The 19,569-nt window shown below is 48.8% G+C and overlaps 1 protein-coding gene across 7 annotated transcripts in view; it reads right to left on the bottom strand.

Moving 5' to 3' along the window:
- Positions 1–19,569, bottom strand: part of TBCD (tubulin folding cofactor D) — a 203,592-nt gene that overhangs the window by 92,809 nt on the left and 91,214 nt on the right. The gene's annotated exons all lie outside the window — the stretch shown is intronic.

Raw genomic sequence — 19,569 nt, 5'->3', positions numbered from 1 at the left:
GGAAACTCTTCAATAGCTCTGAACAAAAACCTTTCTCATGGTTCCAATTACACACTGTAAATGCATGTCAAATATATAAGATTCCCCAGAGGGCTTCCTTTTGGCAACCCGGAGCTCAGCAATGTAATTTAAATACCCTTCTCTCTAGACAGCATGTCATTTGTCTAACACCAATAGCCTAAGGACAAAGCAGCCTCCAGGTGAGAGAAACAACTTAACCCTCAGAAGGCCACAGCCCCCACTGCAGGGCTGGGAGAGTATACACCACGGGACAGGAGGAACCCAGGCATCTTTGCAGAAGTAGAAAAAATCTGCCCATAAAGACATCATCATATGGCCAGCAGAGAAGTTATGTCTTTTGATAAGTAATGAATTATGCTAATTTAAATAACAAACTCATTGCTTAAGGCATTCACTGCACTGGGCTGCATCTCCCAGACTGTGTGAGGCCAAGTCTCCCAAGATGTACCAGGCATGTGTCCCAGGATGCATTGGGCCATGCCTCTCAGGCTGTGTGGGGCCAAGCCTCTCAGGATGCACCAGGTATGTCTCCAAGAGGCACTAGGATGACATCTCCCAGGATGCACTTGGTCAAGTCTCCCAGAATGCACTAGAATGACATCTCCCAGGATGCACTAAGATGACATCTCCCAGGATGTACTTGGTCAGGTCTCCCGGGACGCACGAAGATGACATCTCCCAGGATGCACGTGGCCAAGTCTCCCAGGATGCCTCTGAACCACTCATCACATGACAGGGCCACACGTGGAGAGACACTCAGACCCACAGGCTCGCGTGCCCAGAGTCTGAGCCAGGGAAAGCACCAGTTTCCTGGGAGCAGGTGTGGCCATCACCACAGAACTTCCATTTTGGCCACCAGTACAAATAGTCATCATATCTTCCTCAAAAATGCAGTCCAACTTACTCAGAGAAAGAGCCAATATTGAAGTTGCTAGGGGGCAAGGGGAAATGATGGACAGAATACGTGGTTCCACGGACATTTTGGTTTTTAGTTCCCACAGGACACTTCTGGAAAACTGTCCCAAAGGCCCTTAGCCAGCCTGCGAGCCGCAGTGACCAGTCTGGCAGCCGCAGCGCCCACCACTCCGCATGGTGAGGGAAGCTCAGACTTGTGTGCTGGCCTTCCCTTGGAGGGTGAGCGACTTGACACTGGGAGACCCTGGTCAGGGGCTTGTGTGCACAATGCCCAATGGAGTGGCACTCTCAGCACCATCCTGGGCTACTGGGGGTGGGCACCCAGCCCATGCGTCACCTGGTTCCACTCTGCCCCAGATGGCTCAAGCACACACACATCTGCACAGTGGGAGCACCCACAAAGCCCACTCTCTTTCCATGGGAAAGCCACATGGCCGTGCTGGTCCAGAAAACCTTCCCACACGTCCTCCCCTTGGCTGACAGCCAAGGCTCATGTGTCAAGAGGCTGGGAATGGATGCTCCCTCACCAGTGCCCTGAAGATCACAAGAGCTCTCGCCACACGTGAAGCAGACAGTCCAGGCAGGTGGGTACTGCCATGATTTCAATGCACGTTAGCCACAGCTAAAGACCCTCCTCACAAGAGAAATGCCGTTACAGGAGAGAAGGAAGTTACTGATTCAGGACAGAAGCCCAGCGAGTCTTACCTGAGGGCGGGACCTTCTGAAAGGGTTAACACGATCACAAAGCAGGACTGAGGCAAAGGACAACAAGCACCTGCTCTTCCTCCTGACCATGGCCGACCCCTGGGTGTCCACCTGACCACAGCCCACCCTGTCAGGGTCGAGGGCCGTTTGTGCCACACCACCTGCCCGACTCTCCTACCCCCCAGGCAGAGCTGGGCTCGCCCTCTGACGGTTCCACAGCTTCCCCTAGGGACAACGACAAGAAAATAAGTCAGTGAAATAGCATAAATCCACTTACTGTCCCAAACAGCCAGAGATTATAGATTAAATCTATATGACAGGTAGTCAGGCATTCGGGGGACAGCAGGGCTGCCTCCGAGATGTCCAGGACACACACCGCCTGCCCAGGTCTGTACTGCTGCAGGAAAACCATCCAAACTGCCCACAGAACCATTCCTTAAGAAAATGTGGGCCATGTTTTCACAGCGAATCTTTCAAAATAACTTGTGTGAAAACATTAAAATATTCTCTCTCTGAATCCTCAATCATCTTTATCTGTCCCATTAAGAATAAATTGCACGGGCCGGCCCCATGGCTTAGCGGTTAAGTGCACGCGCTCCGCTGCTGGCGCCCCAGGTTCGGATCCCGGGCGTGCACCGACGCACTGCTTCTCTGGCCATGTTGAGGCCGCGTTCCACATACAGCAACTAGAAGGACGTGCAGCTATGACATACAACTATCTATTGTTGTATGGGGCTTTGGGGGAAACTATCTGGGGCTTTGGGGGATAAATAAATAAATAAATAAATAAATAAATAAATAAATAAATAATTAAAAAAAAAAAAGAATAAATTGCAAAAAACAAGCTTACTCTATGACCCAGCAGTATCTCCCTTTGCCATTTAGCCCAGAGAAATGAAGACTTACGTTCACACAGAAGCTTGTACACCAATGCTCGCAGCAGCTTTGTTCACAACAGCCAAACATCAGAAACCATGTGACTGTCCTTCCATGAGTGAGTGTTTAAACATACTGGCCCACCCATAGCACAGAGACTCTCTAGCAACAAAAAGGAACAAACAGTGGTACACAACAACCTGGATGACTCTCAAGGAAACCATGCTGATTGAAAAAAGCCAACCTCAAAATGAGGTACACCACATAATTTCATTCATGTAACATTGATGAACTGACATATTACAGAAACAGAGAACAATCCCGCAGCTGCCAGGGGTTGGGGTGGGGGAGGGGTGGTGTGGCTGTAACGGGGGAGGGGAGACGGGCAGGTCTGGAGGTAAGGCTACAGTTGAGCTCAGGGAGGCACCAGGACACCAAATAAATGTACAGCCGTGAGTGCCTTTGCTCACTACAGCAATATCTGCGTGAAAAACGTTAATACAGACCTCCCACTTGCGATAACAACAAAACTATATGCGAAAGCGACGTCTAAGTTTAAGAAAAAATATCTAGAAACTCTGTGAAGAAAAGTACAAAACTTTAAAAGAGACAATGCTCAAGAACAACACTGCACCTTCCAGCAGAACGGCCAAGGTGCCCATTTTTCACAAATTACGATGGAGGGCAGGTGCGGGGAGGGAATGCGGGGCGGGGGGGGGGGGGGCAAGGATGTGCAGTTGGGAAGCTGATAAAATAATAAAAAATCAAAGTTGTGACAAAGTAGGCAGCAAAGCAGGACTGGTCCTTGTGCACATCTCAGCACATGGTAAAGCCATATCGCAGAGCCACGTGGTGTGAGGTCGGTGGGCGAGAATAGGGAGCCAGGAGCACCAGTTGATATTCTGGAGGCTTCAGAACATGGGCCTGGAATTGGGCTGGTTCTGCTATCTGAAGTTAGGGGCTCACCTCCAGCCCAAGCCCTAACCCGAGCCCACCCCACACAGTCCCCTGCCAACTTCACCATGAGCACGGGTTCAGTACCCGTCCCTTCACTGGCTATGCTCCACCAGCATGTACCCAGAGACACGTATGACACACACTCAGGACTCGCCAATGAACACAATTCACCAAAGAAACCCAAAGGTTTAAAGATCTCAAAATGTTTTTAAAATGTAAAAGAAAAAAGCAGACAAATGTTTGTCTATTCTCAGGATGGGGAACAAGTTTCTAAGAAATGGAATAAATCCAAAGGAAGTGACTAACAGACGTTACCGTATATGCGTTTTAAACTTCAGTAGATCAATACGCTAAAGAAAGTTTCAAAGCAAATATCAAACTTGAGATGAGTGTGATATGACAGATAAAGATGTGATGGCAATCACATAGAAAGAACTCACATACATCAAAAACTATGGACACCCCAACTGAAAAAGAGAACAGAAGACGAAGAAAGTTGAAAAGATACAAATGTTGAGAAGTAGGATGAGCAAACCATTTCTGAGGCTCATACAGGTACAATCTAACTTTCAACAGCAAGCCCCAGACATGCGTGTTGAAGCAGTGGGCAGAGCGGCTATGACCTGGTGCGTCCCGTCTACAGGGCTGTGAGCAGAGAGTCTACCAGGTGACCCTGAACTAGCAACTCCGCTGCTGGGCACTGGTCCCTGAGAAGATGGTGCAGGCACTGTCTGTGCACAAGGCCATTCACCATGGAACCAGGAGGAGCTGGTGACAAAGTGGTGAGGGCAGCTTGCAGTCAGACGGCCACAGCAAGCCACTGGCCCTGACTTGACACTGTGTGCCTCAGCCTCGTGGGGGCGTGTCCCCAAGTTGTCCAGAGAGCCTGCACTGCTGTGACCATGGTTTATAACAGCAGAAATAAACCCCTGGTTTATAACAGCAGAAATAAACCCCTGCTAATGGACGTGGATGATTAAACCACGATAGAGCCACTCTGCAATTCATGCTGCCATCCAAAATAATATTTAATGATATGAGGACACTCATAACCTCAATGAAACACTGTCCTCCGTCAATGACTCATGTACTAAAACCTGATGATGATCCTACTCACACTGCGCCAGGCCCTTCTCTCACTAACTTTGGAAGGGCCAGTTTATCCATCCCACGGCACAGTAGGGAAACTGAGGCACAGAGCCACAGCCCCAGATCAGCACACGCTAAGAGATGTGTGCTTGCTCATGCCCACGGCCCCTACATGCCAAAGCATCAATAGTGCTGACTTCCAGGTAATCAGACTTTAGGCTACCTTTAGTTTCTTTATGTCACTATCCCAAACGTCCCATAATGCATATGCATGATCTTCATGATCATTAAAAAAGCCAATAAAACATTTTAAAATGCGGTTTTCCACTTTTCCACTATTGAGGCACTGCTTGGCCGGCAGGCAAGCTGAGCTACAGGTGCAGGACTGCTTTGAGGTGCCATCTCTGGTCCACCAGCCAGAGTGGGTCCAAAGGGTCTGACACCTGAGGCAGGATCGAAGAGCGGGGAAGGGTGGTCAGGGGCTTCTTTTTAATATTAAACATATTTACTCAGGGGGCCAGCCCGGTGGCACAAGTGGTTAAGTAAGTGCACACGTTCCGCTGCGGAGGCCCGGGGTTTGCCAGTTCAGATCCCGGGCACGCACTGACGCACTGCTTGTCAAGCCATGCTGTGGCGGCATCCCATATAAAGTAGAGGAAGATGGGCATGGATGTTAGCCCAGGGCCAGTCTTCCTCAGCAAAAAAAGAAGAGGGTTGGCAGATGTTAGCTCAGGGCTGATCTTTCTCACACACACACAAAAAAAAAACCATATTTACTCCATTTAAAAATCATTCCTAGATGGACTATGCATCAGAGCAGAGTGGAGGATAAATCACAAAAGAATAAACATTAAAAACAACAATCCAATACCAGCAGAGGCAACAAGGAAGATGGAAGGTAAGCCCCCCACCGGGTCCCCCATCCCAACACAGCGGTCACCCACAAACAGCAGTCCCCCACCCCACCCTTGGGGCAGAGGCAGGCACAGGGGAGGTGTGGCCATGACAGAGAACACACAGATTAAGCCTGGATCTCTGATCACCTTCGAGGCCATCAGAGCTCGCGTCTGGGTTAGAATAAGGCACCTCTTTCCTCCCCTCTGGCTCCCTGGGTGACCGGGAGGTTTAAGGAAGGAATCGAATGTCAAAGTAAGTGCCTGGCACAGTAAATCTGCTGTGGTGACAGTGATGAGTTTCCCGAGTAGGTGCGCTTCTCAGGGGTACTCCTGGTGAGACTGTTGATAATAAACACCTGGCATGTATCTGGTACAGAAACAGTTCTAAACTAACTGGTTCCAAGTGACCTTCAAGTAACCTTAGAATCAATATGTTCCACCATTTTACTTGATCTTCCATTGTGGGACACAAGAGATCCCAGCACAATGCCAAAAATACAGCCTTCATATGATTCCATATGTACATAGACTTAATAAAGACATCAGTCAGGAAAGTGCTTTAAAAAAAAGAATTTTAAAATGTCACTTTTTGTGGACTGTACAATAACCTGAACAAGTATCTTTCCTATTTTAAGGGATAATCCCATATCTTTTCTTAAAAAGCAATTAAAATATGCCAACATGTTGAGATGGAGCATAAGCAAAAGCCTCTCCTCACTTAGGGCAACAACCTTTTAGAGCATGCAGCTGCCATGCCCGGCATAGTCTGGCCCCACCAGCAGTGCTGACCGAGGCGGCCACCCTTGCCCCACAGGATGGCCGGCACAGTTTGCCTCAGACATGGCTTGGCCCCACTTCCCCCTGCAACGAGCTGCCGCTGGGGATGGGGTCAGGCCACGATCCTCAGCAGGGGACCGAGGTCACCCACCAACACGACGTGCTAAGACTGAACCCTTTGCTACTCGCCCTCTGAGGCTGAGACTGGTATGACGTCACCCGTCCCAGAGAGGATCCCCAACCGCGTCTCATCTGTGCCATCCAACGCCCGGTAGGGCCCTGTAGGGTCCAGAGGTCTCAGGTGGATCTGCTCTTGTCCCCAGACTGCACGCCATGTCAGAACAGGTACTGTTCATTCCGTATCCTTGAGGTTTGCTCACACTGGTGCTCAGTCACAGGCAGCTACACAAAACTGAACCCACAGTCCTATTTCTGTAACGCGTAAGCGAACCAGCAGCCCAGATTCAGAGCTCGTCGCCGTAGAGCACAAAGGCTCGTCTCATGAGAAAACACTAAGCGTCAGCAGGAACTTCTCTCCACGTCTCAAGTTTTATTATTTAGCCATGCTTGTCTCGTTCACAATGCATCAGGGTGAGTGTGCGAGCCGCAGGGCGAGAGCATGGCCTGCACAAAGAGAGAGTCTGAGCCTCAGCACACGTGGCCCAGCAAGACCAGCCAGCTGCGTCTTAGGTGATCTTGGGAAGAGAGGGCCTCACCATCACATCTGTTTACCCACAAACCCACGCTGCTTTCTGCATTTTCGGGTTATGGTGGAAAAGCATCACCTTTGGGAGCACAGGTTTTGTAACACCTGGGCGCTACGCTCCTCTCTCGTTTTCAGTTGAATGTGGCTAGGACGTCCTCAGGCGGGGGTCCTTGGCCCCAGCTGCCATCATAGCGACTTCCCTGCTCTGTAACATAAAACTGGTCCCAGAGACACTGGGCCAGGAGGACAAGTCACAGCCACTCTGAGAAGTCTGCATCACAGGCAGCCCTCCCTCTCAATCAGGCTGGGAGGTGAATGGGTCATGTCCTCCATTTGCACATCCTTCTGCAGAGGGGTAATACCTACAACTTGAAAGGAAATAAAATAAAAAAAGAAAATATGAAATCTGCTCTCAGATTATCAAAAATAAAACAAACAAAAATCAGAACAAGCCTTATTCTTTATAACAAAAAGATCACTTAAAATATCTTCAAAGCCCAACTGGACAGTTGAGAGGTGCTCACGCTAACCACTGCTATGTACACGTCCGTACACATCTATACATAAATGTAAACACATGTAACATGTTGGAGTCACAAATGTCACTCTGGATCCAGTCTGTGTGCAACAGACAAGCACACTGCAGTCGGGCGGGGCTGCAGCCGGGACCCCTGCCCTCGGTGACCAAGCCGCACACCCCCTTAAACTGCACCTCCCCCATTGAGGGTCTCTTCCCACCTCTTTACTCAGTGCCCATTTGTAGCCTTCTTTTTAAGGTTTACTATCTCTGGTTGGCATTTCAATACCCATAGCTATGTCAAAGAGGCCAATCATTAGGTGTCTCAAGAATGACACATGACCATTCCACACCTGGCTGCAGGCCTGGGGCCTCCTTCTCCGAGCCCAAGCCGTCACACGTTCGTACACACAGGGCCCCACACACGGCCCCCACACACACTCTACTGTCAACGCTGCCACCAAGTCTGTCTTGGAGGAGGCCAAACTCTGCGGATGCCCCACTGAGGGCAAGTCTTGCAATTCTGCTCAGCCCAGTGAACGAGGGAAGAGGACTAAAAAAAGCCCAGGATGCGTCGTCCCGTGATCTCTCCACCCTCAACAGAAACTGAATATTTAACTAATAGTTTGGATAAACCTGGGTTTTCCAATCATAAGAAACAATATCTAAGGGGCTGGCCCAGTGGCGCAGTGGTGAAGTTCACACGCTCCGCTTTGGCAGCCTGGGGTTCACAGGTTCAGGTCCCAGGCTTGGACCTGGGCACCACTTGTCAAGCCATGCTGTGGCAGGCATCCCGCATATAAAGCAGAGGAAGATGGGCACGGATGTTAGCCAAGGACCAATCTTCCTCAGCAAAAAGAGGAGGATTGACAACAGATGTTAGCTCAGGGCGAAATCTTCCTCAACAAAAAAAAAAGCCAATATTTAAGATATTCACATACTTTTAGTTTCTTTTTATTGTTTATTTCTACATATGACAAGGGCTCAGAATCTCTTACCCATAAATGCAAAATCTAAAAGCTCTGAAAAAAGGATTTTGGAAACTTCTTTGGTAGCAAAACCTAACCCGAACTGATACAAGTCAATTTATAGTCTTTAATTATCCTCCTTCATGTGGACATGGTCACATGTTCTGCAGTAGAAATCCTCGTGTCTTTAGTTGTGGATGCTGCACAGACCCCTCTGAGGGTGTTAAGGAATATACAGAACAGAACCATAGTATCTTTCTGAAATCTAAAAAATTCTGAATTTTGAAACACCTTTAGCTCCACGGGTTTCAAATTAGGGACTGTGGGCTCTACTAGGAAGCATTTCTCACAAAGCAACTAGAATATCCAAGGATTTCAATTTCTATATGCTGAGAATACATGGGACAGTGTGACACTTGAGAACAGAAGCCATCTGTGTCCATAACCAATGCTGCCATTCCACAGGAAAAGAAGGAGGGTGCCTTTATCGTCTTCAAATTACCTGTCGATATGGCTGGAGGGAATCACGAGACTGAGAGAGTGTTTGCATATAACTCAGAGACTAGAATCTAAACATTCAAGGCCCGGGTGTTCAAAAGGCCATGACAAGAACAAGTGAGCATAAAGGTTCACGAAGCAGAAGTAAGCTGACCCCATGTCCCACTGGCCTGACAATGTGGACACTCACCTCCAGAGAAGCTGACATACCCCGCTGGCCTGAGAACCTGGACACCCCCCTCCAGAGAAGCTGACCCCATGCCCCGCTGGCCTGAGAACCTGGACACCCCCCTCCAGAGAAGCTGACCCCATGTCCCGCTGGCCTGAGAACCTGGACACCCCCCTCCAGAGAAGCTGACCCCATGCCCCGCTGGCCTGAGAACCTGGACACCCCCCTCCAGAGAAGCTGACCCCATGCCCCGCTGGCCTGAGAACCTGGACACCCCCCTCCAGAGAAGCTGACCCCATGCCCCGCTGGCCTGAGAACCTGGACATCCACCTCCAGAGAAGCTGAGAGCATTCCTCTTCAGAGGGGAGTTAACATCTTCAATTGGTCATAGCTGAGAACACTGGCTTACATTGTAGCCATCTATATGGCCTGGCAGTTGGCTTCCTCCCAATCCAGGGTCTGTGCCCACCTTTCAGGGTTCGGCAAGCACGCCCACCTCCCACACCACACTTCACCCCTCACCACACCAAAGTTAACTTATGGTCACCATCAAAGAGATGACATGACAAATTTGTACACTGTGAAGACTGAGATTCCGTGCTGGCTGGCCTTTTTGACCAAGTAGTGAAGCCAACTTTGAATAAAGAAATCGTTTCCATAGTCCTAGTTATCTGGCACATGGAAAAGTGAGTGCAGGTCCTGTCCAATGAAATACAATTCCCCAGTGCTCTGAGGATGACACTGAGTATGAGGCGAGTACAAGAGACGGCAACTGACCCTTCAGGAAGTGATGTGAGGGCCCCTGAGGAGAAAACGGAAACCCTGGGGCCCCCGAACTCTCTTCCAGGCCCTGCTTCACCTGCACCATTATCCAACAGAGGCCTGGAAACGGAACCACTTGAATGCCCCCCACCACCACCACCCAACTGAGTAATAAACACACAACTTCTCTTCCACGTTAGTCGTGGACAAACTGACGAAGCTCTGCAGCAGCAGCCCTCAAGGACCAGCTGGTTCCAGGGTAGGAAGAGCCATCCTGGGGGGCACACAGTGCTGCTGAGGGTTCTTTTTTTTTGGTGAGGAAGATTGGCCCTGAGCTAACATCTCTTGCCAATCTTCCTCTATTTTTTTTTGCTGAGGAAGATTAGCCCTGAGCTAACATCTGCGTCCATCCTCCTCTATTCTTTATGTGGGATGCCACCACAGCATGGCTTGATGAGCAGTGCGTGGGTCCATGCCCAGGATCCGGGCCTGCGAACCCTGGGCCCCTGAAGCAGAGCGCATAAACTTAACCTCTGCGCCACCGGGCCAGCCCCGCTGAAGGTTCTTCTGTCAGGCTAGAACAGGAACCAACAGCTGCAGCTCCACCAGGAAGAGTCAATGGGGCGCCTGCTGTCTCATACGCACACGATGCGAGGCCAGCACGGAAGATGCAGAACCAGGCCACCCCACGCTCACCGTACTTGGGTGCTTACAGAATTAGTAAAAAAAAGAGCATGAAGCTTCCCTGCTACAAAAGGTTAAGTCCAAAAGAACGAAGATGGCTGAGTGCCAAATCCAGCTCATGACAACCATCAGGATGCCACCACCCGCTAAGACGCCAGCAGACCACATGCAGGTTTACATCCTGGAGACAAGCTGTACTTCTGAACCAAGTCAAGAACTCAGACACCTCCAAAGCAGCCTGGAGAGCAAGTGAAGCTAAAAAGCACATAAAAGGTCCCTCATGTCCTACCCACTCTCTCGGAGAAACAAGAGGCTACACGAAGACTCCCTGGAGAGCAGCAGCAACATCCGGGCAGCGCTCACTTCATTTTTAAGACTGCTCCTAAGAACAGATTTATTAAGAATTTTCAGTATCAAGAATTGTGAGGGGCCGGCCCCATGACATAGCGGTTAAGTGGGTGCGCTCTGCTGCTGGCAGCCCGGGTTCAGATCCCGAGTGCGCACCGATGCACCGCTTCTCAAGCCATGCTGTGGCCGCGTCCCACATAAAGTGGAGGAAAATCTGCACAGATGTTAGCCCAGGGCCAGTCTTCCTCAGCAAAAAGAGGAGGACTGGCATGGACATTAGCTCGGGGCTGATCTTCCTCACACACACACACACAAAAAAAAGAATTGTGAAAGCTGTACACGATGAAGATGCTTCTAAGTTTAATCTTGACGATGTACAGTTAACTTACTCAGCTGTCACTGAATCTGAGTCAGACAGTGCACTTGGTCAGGCATTTAAAAGGCTTGAGAACCACACCTCTGTGAGCCCAGGGCTCTAGTCCCTCCCCCCATTTCCCCCTTCATCACCCACCTCGGGCATAAGGAGGCACCTCCTACACTTTCCAAGAGCGTCCTCAATTCTCTTCTCAAAACAAGACCTGAAACTGGCAGTGTGCTGCTTCTCAGTGGGCGTCAGAGTGCGAGCTACGGGTAGCGTCCTGACCGTGAGACATGGAGGTACAAGCAGGGGCTCCTTCCTGAGCTCTGACCCCCCCAGAGGAGCCTCTCGCTCACAGCTGCACACCATCTAGCACACTGCCTTGCACATAGTAGGTGCGAAATTGTTTTGTGTGAATAAGTGTTTCTCTCATTCTTTCTCCAAGAACACACATCCTTTGCAATTTTTTTAAACTGCTTAACCCATTTCTCTCGGAAATATTTTCCTAACATTTCACTCAAGAGTAATCTTCCTGCATGCTTCTTTGTAACTTAAGGAAAACAGAGACACCTGTCTAACCCCTTTAGAACATACTATCTGCAATGCTTTAGCTTCTCCAGATTTTATGTGTACAAACAACACAGTCTAAAGCTTTGGAGGAAAATCTCTTCTCCCTCCCTCGCCCACCTGTCGCCCAGCCCAAGTCTTCAGTCTGGAAACAAGGCCAGTGCCTGGACACTAAGTGGATGCCAGAAGGAGGACAGGGACAGACGTGACCGTAGTCTGGTTCTCTCACCAACCCCCCCCGCCGTGAGCGACTGGAACGTCATATAGAGAAATTCAGACCCAATCCTCATATGTTCAAGCTACCACGTTAACTAAGCCTCCCAAAGAGGGACCAATGAACAGTCAGCAGTGACCTTCCACCCAGGCAACTGCCCCGGGGCCACTGCGGAGGCAGACACTGCCAGCCGCACTCCCCTCAACACACAGCGACATCACGCCAACCCTCTGCCTAGCAAGGTGCCACCTACTGAACAAGGGTCCCCAGGTCTGGATGGCCACCTGGACATTTACAAAGCTCCACCAGTGACTGATTTCTCTGCCACGGCGTGGACCGACTGCTTTTAAACGGCACACACAGGTAGTTAATCTAACTCTTGGCTGGAAAAGCGCCGGTTGAACATTACCGTATTGTGCTTAAAAGTAAAATGAAATAACTGTTTGCCTGGAAATAATCCTCATATAGAAAACACAATCTTCTACACATGTACTCTCTTTTTAATTTTTTTAACACTGAAAACCGATACTTGCAGACATTTTCTCTAAGATCAAAACATTCCACTCCTTGCAAGTCTCCTCTCGGACCTCATGCAAATGGTAAGGAAGCGCCAGCTGCACCTGCAACCAGTCTTCCAGAAGGAAGGAGCAGGAGACACATCTCACCCCCACTGGGACCTGGGGTCAGCCTTGATCTCCAGAGCTCCCACGGGGCCTACGGCTCACGCTTCCTGCTGACTCAGGGCTGTGCGTGAGCAGCTGTCACCTCATCAGCAGCGGATGGGGGCAGCAGCACAACGCCTGGAGCGATGCCAGGGAACAGCCGCACTCTCCTCACATGGGCCACAGTTTATTAAATTCAAATAAGAGAACAGGAAAGGTACCCAGGGGAGGCTGTCACATGTGAAAATTCACAGGCCCGAAACCCCTCCGTGAGAGTTTGTCATCCCACTGACGTCACCAACTCCTCGTCCAGGCACCCAGGTTCAAGGGCACACCCATCCTCGCATGTTGGAGCCCAAGCACTGAGGGACCCGACACAGGCAACACAGGACAAAGGGACGTGCTTCTCACAACACCCCAGAACACGTGAACATCGGGACAAAACAAGGTTGCTGAGGTGGAAATGTGAACCCCCAGGGGAGGTGACCTGAACCCCCTCAAAGGAGAACACCGGTGCCCAAGGAGGCCCCACCTGCAGCTGACACAATTGTTCTAGCACTTTCTCAGTCCCGTCAACGCCAACGGCATCTCCTGGCTCTCAGCTGTCACTCTGGGGTGCTGGCTTCCCAGCGAGGCCGGCCAGGCCTCAGTCCATGTTCTGTTAGGACTCTCTTTTCAAGCTAAGTCATCGTTCTTTGCAAACTAAATGCTCCTTGATCTGCACGACCCTCCTCTTCAGTGAGAGATGACAAAGGCTCTTTCTCTTTCTCTCTGCCACCCCGCCTAGCAGACAGCACAGGAACGAGGGCCTGTCCCTTTGCCAAAGGCCATCAGAGAGGTAGGGGAGGATGCGAGCATGGCAGGGGTGCACTCCGCCCCGCTTGGCTCAGCGCCGGCTGCCAGCGTATGAAACGCCCACAGCTGATGACAGTGGCTCAAGTACAACTTGAAAGAAGTGAAAACAAGCGTTCAGGAGAATTAAAGGCTTACTCAGGAAGTCAGGGACCAGTCCTGCCACTGCCTCACGGCCTTGGATCCCCTGATCCCCCTGGCCCAGACCTCCACTATGGCATGAACTTTCAGAACTGGTGGGCCTGGAGCACCATCCTGCTTGAGACCCCACCTTATGGAGCCACGAGTGACTGGCCCTGACGTACAGATGCACGAACCCCGAGGAAGGACATGCTGCCCAAGGTCAGATGGCCAGCAGGAAGGAGAAGGACGAGTGTGAAAATGACAGGCCACCAGCATTCTAGTTAATGACAAGCCTGTCACTGTCTTGAACTAAGTTATCACAAGTGTTTGCTTTCCCAATCTCACCACCCGCTTATGAATCTCTCCGGGGTCACCGCCATGGACGGAGAGAACAGGTGAGTTTGGACAGCCATCTTCCACTTACCAACTGAGAATCTCCCATGGCCACACTGCCTCATGGTCAAGCCTCAGCCACTGCCCGATCTGCCCCCAGTGACCTCCCAGAGTGGTGCAGACAAGGGGCACTGAGACGCACCCTTGGGCATGGCTATGCCCAGCAGGGCGCCGACTGGCCTCATCCTCTGTTCGTCCAGAGGAACAGCAAGTAGCCATCACCACCAACAGCCCCTTTACCAGGACACATTTCCGGTGTTGGTGAAGAGAGCTCCATCCTCACTTCGTCACCACAACACAGTAACGAAATCAGCTCCAAAGTACTTCCCACTACAGCCCTACAAAGACACAAGTTTCCAACGATTCTTGTCAAATTTCCATTATTTGTACCCTCTTCGGGGCTTACACTTGGATTCTAAGCTGCACCCAAACCACAGAGCAATTTCAATAACCCTGAAACAACAGCCTCACCTGCTGGGTGAGAAACAAAAGCCTCTACATTTTCTTATGTGGCGTGATCGTTGGGGTCACTCCTCAGGACACTCTACCAAAGAGTCACGTCCCTGAAAAGCCTGTGAGCTGGTGCTGGGGGCCGCTGCGGACAGACCCTTTGCGACTACGCAGCACCTTCGGGCTGTCCGCTCGCCACAAGCAAACGCACTGAGGGCAGAGCAGGCGGCTCCACTCCACGCAGCAGGGCTGCCACCAGCCTCACGGCCCTGAGTGACCTCTGGCCACCCATGGCCTTCACAGGACTTGAGTGGGGCATCCCTCGGGTCCGCTGGGAGGCCGAGGCAGGGAAACACCTGCAACATGGGGCTCACACGTCAGCCACGCACGACCCGCCCACCCAGCCCAAGAAGGCTCCAAGGGGAGCAAGAGGCTGTGCAGGCTGGCACATCAGTGCAGGCGGTCTACATCCACAGAGGGGTCAGGACAGGAAAAGAGGCACAGAGAAAGCAAGGACTCTCACCCTGGGCACACTAAAAACCAACCCAAACCGCGGCCTGCATCCACACAGCACACCCACCCAGCCAGACGGTCCTTGGGGCAGTGTCACCAGGAGAAATGTCAGCGCACTACTTTCACAAGCAAACCTGAAATTCAGGTGAACTGGGATTCTCTAGCTGTCTTTGTTGTATAACTCCCCAATCAAATTGGCCAACCTGCACTGCATTTCAAACACCAAATGGGCCTGCAGCGAACAGGAACAGATGACAAAATTAGGAAGATGTGGAAATACATTTAGTAGGTAAAGGGTTTCTTCCAGGTAGTAAGATTTCTCATTAAAAGAGTCATAAAAAAAGATTTTCCATTAAAATAACATAAATGTTCTCAAAGCATCTAAAATAATAAACTATGTGCACAGATATTACTTTCTCAGCACACTGTATATAACTAACACATACACAACTATATCACTTTATGTTCATAAATGTCACAATCTTAGTTTGACCCAAACTATGAAATTCAACTCTTAAAAATAACCACTACACCACTGGGCCAGCTGCTATCATGTTAAGTTCACATGCTCCCCTTTGGTGGCCCGGGATTTGCGGGTTCGGATCCCGGGTGCGGATCTACATACCACTTGTCAAGCCATGCTGTGGCGGCATCCCACATATGAAGCAGAGGAAGATAGGCACAGTTCTTAGCTCAGAGACAATCTTTCTCGAGTAAAAAAAAAAGAGGAGGATTGGCAACAGATGTTAGCTCAGGGCCAATTTCCTCAACAAAAAAAAAGAAAATAAAATAATAACACAGACAAAACTATGATACGAGAGATTTTATAATTTACATGGCTCCTATACACATGTCAAGTATAAATTCTAAACATATACCACTTTGATGTGCTTTATACTTTCCTTCACTAAACTATAAATTCTTTAAGTTCTAATTAAAGAAGTATCAAATATTTAAAAACAAAAAAACTAAAAATACTCTTTAAAAATCCATATATATGTATGTGTGTGTACATATACATACATGCACACATTCACACACCCTCAAAAATTGCACATATAAAGAGAAAAAGAAATAAAGAGAGAGAGTTAAAACAATGGTGAAATTTTTAGATTAAAAATGACAAAATACAAATATACTATCAAGAGAATAAAAAGACAACCCATAGAATGGGAGAAAATATTTGCAAATTGTATATTTGATAAGGGTCTAGAATCCAGAATATACAAAGAACTCTTACAACTCAACAACAAAAAGACAAACAACCCAATTTAAAAATGGGCAAAGGACTTGAACAAACGTTTCTCCAAAGAGATAGACAAAAGTCCAACAAGTACATGAAAAGATGCTCAACATTATTAGTCATGACGGAAATATAAATCAAAACCATAACGAGGTTTGGATTATAACCAACCTACTAGGTTGGTTATAATCAAAAAAGTGGAAAATAACAGGTGTTGGTGAGGATGTGAAGAAACTAGAACCCTTGTGTACTGCTGGTGGGAATGCAAGAAGGTACAGCTGTTGTAGAAAACAGGTTGGTGGTTCCTCAACAAGTTATATGTAGAATTACCATACGATCCAGCAATTCTGCTCCAAGATATATACTCAAAAGAGACAAAAACAGGCATTTACACAAATACTTGCACACGAATGTTCATAGCAGCATTATTCACAATAGCCAAAAGGTAGAAACAACCCAAGTGTCCATCAGCTGATAATTGAATAAACAAAATGTGGTCTACCCGTGTGTTGTGGGCTAAACTGTGTCCCCCGCCTAAATTCGTATGTTGAAGTCCTAACCCCCAGGACCTCACAATGTGACTCTATTTGAAGAGAAGGCCTTTGAAGAGGTAATAAGGTAAAATAAGGCCTTATGGGTGGGGCCTAATCCAACATGACTGTTGTCTTCATAAGAGAAGATTAGGACACAGCCACACAGATTGAGGAGCAACCACATGAAGACATGAAGACAAGAAGGCGGCCATCTGCAAGCCAGGGAGAGAGGCCTCAGGAGAAACCAACCCTGCCGGCATCTTGGTCTCAGACTTGCAGCCTGGAGAACTCTGAGAAAATAAATTTCTGTTGTTTAAGCCACTCAGTCCGAGTATTTTGTTATGGCAGCCATAGCAAACTAATACACCATACAGTGGAATATTCTCTAGCAATAAAAAGAAATGAAATACTGACACAGGCTACAACATGGATGAACCTTGAAAACATTATGCTAAGTGAAAGAAGCCAGTCACAAAGGACCACATATTAAATGACTCTATTTATAAGAAATACCCAGAATACACAGATCCACAGGCATAGAAAATACATTAGTGATTGTGTAGGGCTGAGGAGAACAGGGGGTTTCAGGTGACAGTTAGGGGATGTGTGGTTCTTTCTGGGGGAATAAAAATGTTCTACAATTGACCGTGGTGATGGTTGCACAGCTAGAAGCCACACTAGACACTGGTTTGTACACTTTAAATGGGTGAACTGTATGGAATGTAAATCACATCTCAATAGAACCATTAACAAAAACCCTCTAGGTAGGCGTTATTACCCCAATTTATATATAAAGATACCAAGCACAGACAAGATACCTTTCTAATTCTACTTGGGGTCAATTTGATCAATTATTTATATATGTATATCATATATACAGGTATATCATATACATATATATATATATATATATATATATGTACTTTTTTGTGTGTGAGGAAGATCAGCCCTGAGCTAACATCCATGCCAATCCTCCTCTTTTTGCTGATGAAGATTGGCCCTGGGTAACATCTGTGCCCACCTTCCTCCATCTTATATGGGACACCTCCAAAGCATGGCGTGACAAGCGGTGCTTCAGTGCGCGCCCAGGATCCAAACCAGCGAAGCCCAGGCCGCCGCAGTGGAGCACGCGTGCTTAACCGCTGCGCCACCGGGCCGGCCCCTTGATCAATTATATTTTTCTAGGAATGTCTATTTTGTCTGAGCTATCAAATTTATTAAAAAGATATTCTAAATATGTCATTCTGCATTCTGTCTATGCAGGTCCCCAAGGAACTGCATCACAGCTCCGGCTGAAACCTCTGACACTACTCAGCTGAGCCCCTCTCGCCTTGTATCGACAAACCCCAGCCTCCTCTCTGGGCTCTGTCCTGTCCTCTTTCATCCATTTCTAACACTGCACACTCTGTCTTCCTCCCACCCCCTCTGCAGTCTCAGCCGTTCTTCCTGCACAGCCTTTACGGCGGGTGAGCAAGCGATTTCTGCACAAGGCCAGAGCGTGAGCATTTCAGGCTTCACAGGCCACAGTCTTTTTTTTTTTTTTTTTTTTAAACAACGTTTGAAAAAGGAAAACCTATTCTCGGCTCCAAGGCCATACAAAAACAGGCCAAGGCCAGACTGGGCCTAAGGGCCACAGTTTCACTACTCCTCTTTAAGGTTTTAAATTTCCCTTCAAGTACACTGTTAGCTGCATCTCAAAAGTTTTGATATGTAGTAATTTGGTACTGTTCATTTCTATCTTTCAATTTTTTACTGTAAAATTTCTATTGGGATTTCTTTTTTGATTCATATGTTATTTAGAAATCTATATGTTTTCAAACTAAAAATTTATGTCTTACCTTTATCTTTCTGTATCTGACTTTTAATTTCATTGCTTTGTGGTCAAAGAATGTCATCTGTACACTAGTGATTTCTTTGGAATTTGTTAAGATTTGTTTTATGGTCTAGTAAGCGTGCAGTATTGGTAAACGTTCCCCATGTGTCTAAGGACGTGTATTCCCCGACTGCTGGCTGCAGAGTTCTATAGAAATCCATGGAATGAGCCTGTTATTTCTGCTGTCCAATCATAGACAGATGTCTCCCCACTACTTCGTTTCCTCATTGAGCTGTCAGTAATTCAGAGAGGTGTTCTGAGCTCTCAGGAGGATACCAGATTTGTCCATTTACCCCTGCAGCCCTAATGATTTTTGCGTTTCATGGCCTTAAGTATAATGTAGACAACTGTGTCAGTCAGGGGTAATGCCAAGCGACATACGAAATCTATGCAGGGACCAGAGCTGATGTGGATATGGGGGCCAAGTAACAGTCTACACCATCCATTCCCTCTGCCTCTGCTGCGGGGCCTGATGTCAGCAGGACCTGGGCATGGGGAGGGGGCAGCAAAGACAAGCGAGATCCCTGAGCACGTGCTGCAACAACCCACAAGGACAAGGTGGAGCCCACACCCACCCCTCCTGCCTCCAAGCCTCCAACTTGCAGGATGTGGGCGAGTTGTGGAAGAGCTGGCACACCTCACTGCAGAGCTGCCCACAAACCGGCTCTGGGTCTGGAGGGGCCCAAGAGGGGCACCCAGGGGAGATGGAGGTAGAGGAGTTGAGGAGGGGGACCCAGGAGAGATAGAGGAGCCGAGGAGTGGGACACAGGGGGAGGTTTGAGGAGCCGAGGAGGGGGACCTGGGGGAGATGGGGGAGCCAAGGAGGGGGACACAAGGTAGGGAAGACATAGAGGAGACACAGGGGGTCGCAGCAGGAGACGGAGGAGCAGGCCGCACTCC

Source organism: Diceros bicornis, chromosome 18 (genome assembly GCF_020826845.1).
Source record: "Diceros bicornis minor isolate mBicDic1 chromosome 18, mDicBic1.mat.cur, whole genome shotgun sequence".
Taxonomy (NCBI): domain Eukaryota; kingdom Metazoa; phylum Chordata; class Mammalia; order Perissodactyla; family Rhinocerotidae; genus Diceros; species Diceros bicornis.
This window is presented reverse-complemented; position numbering and strand designations above follow the sequence as displayed.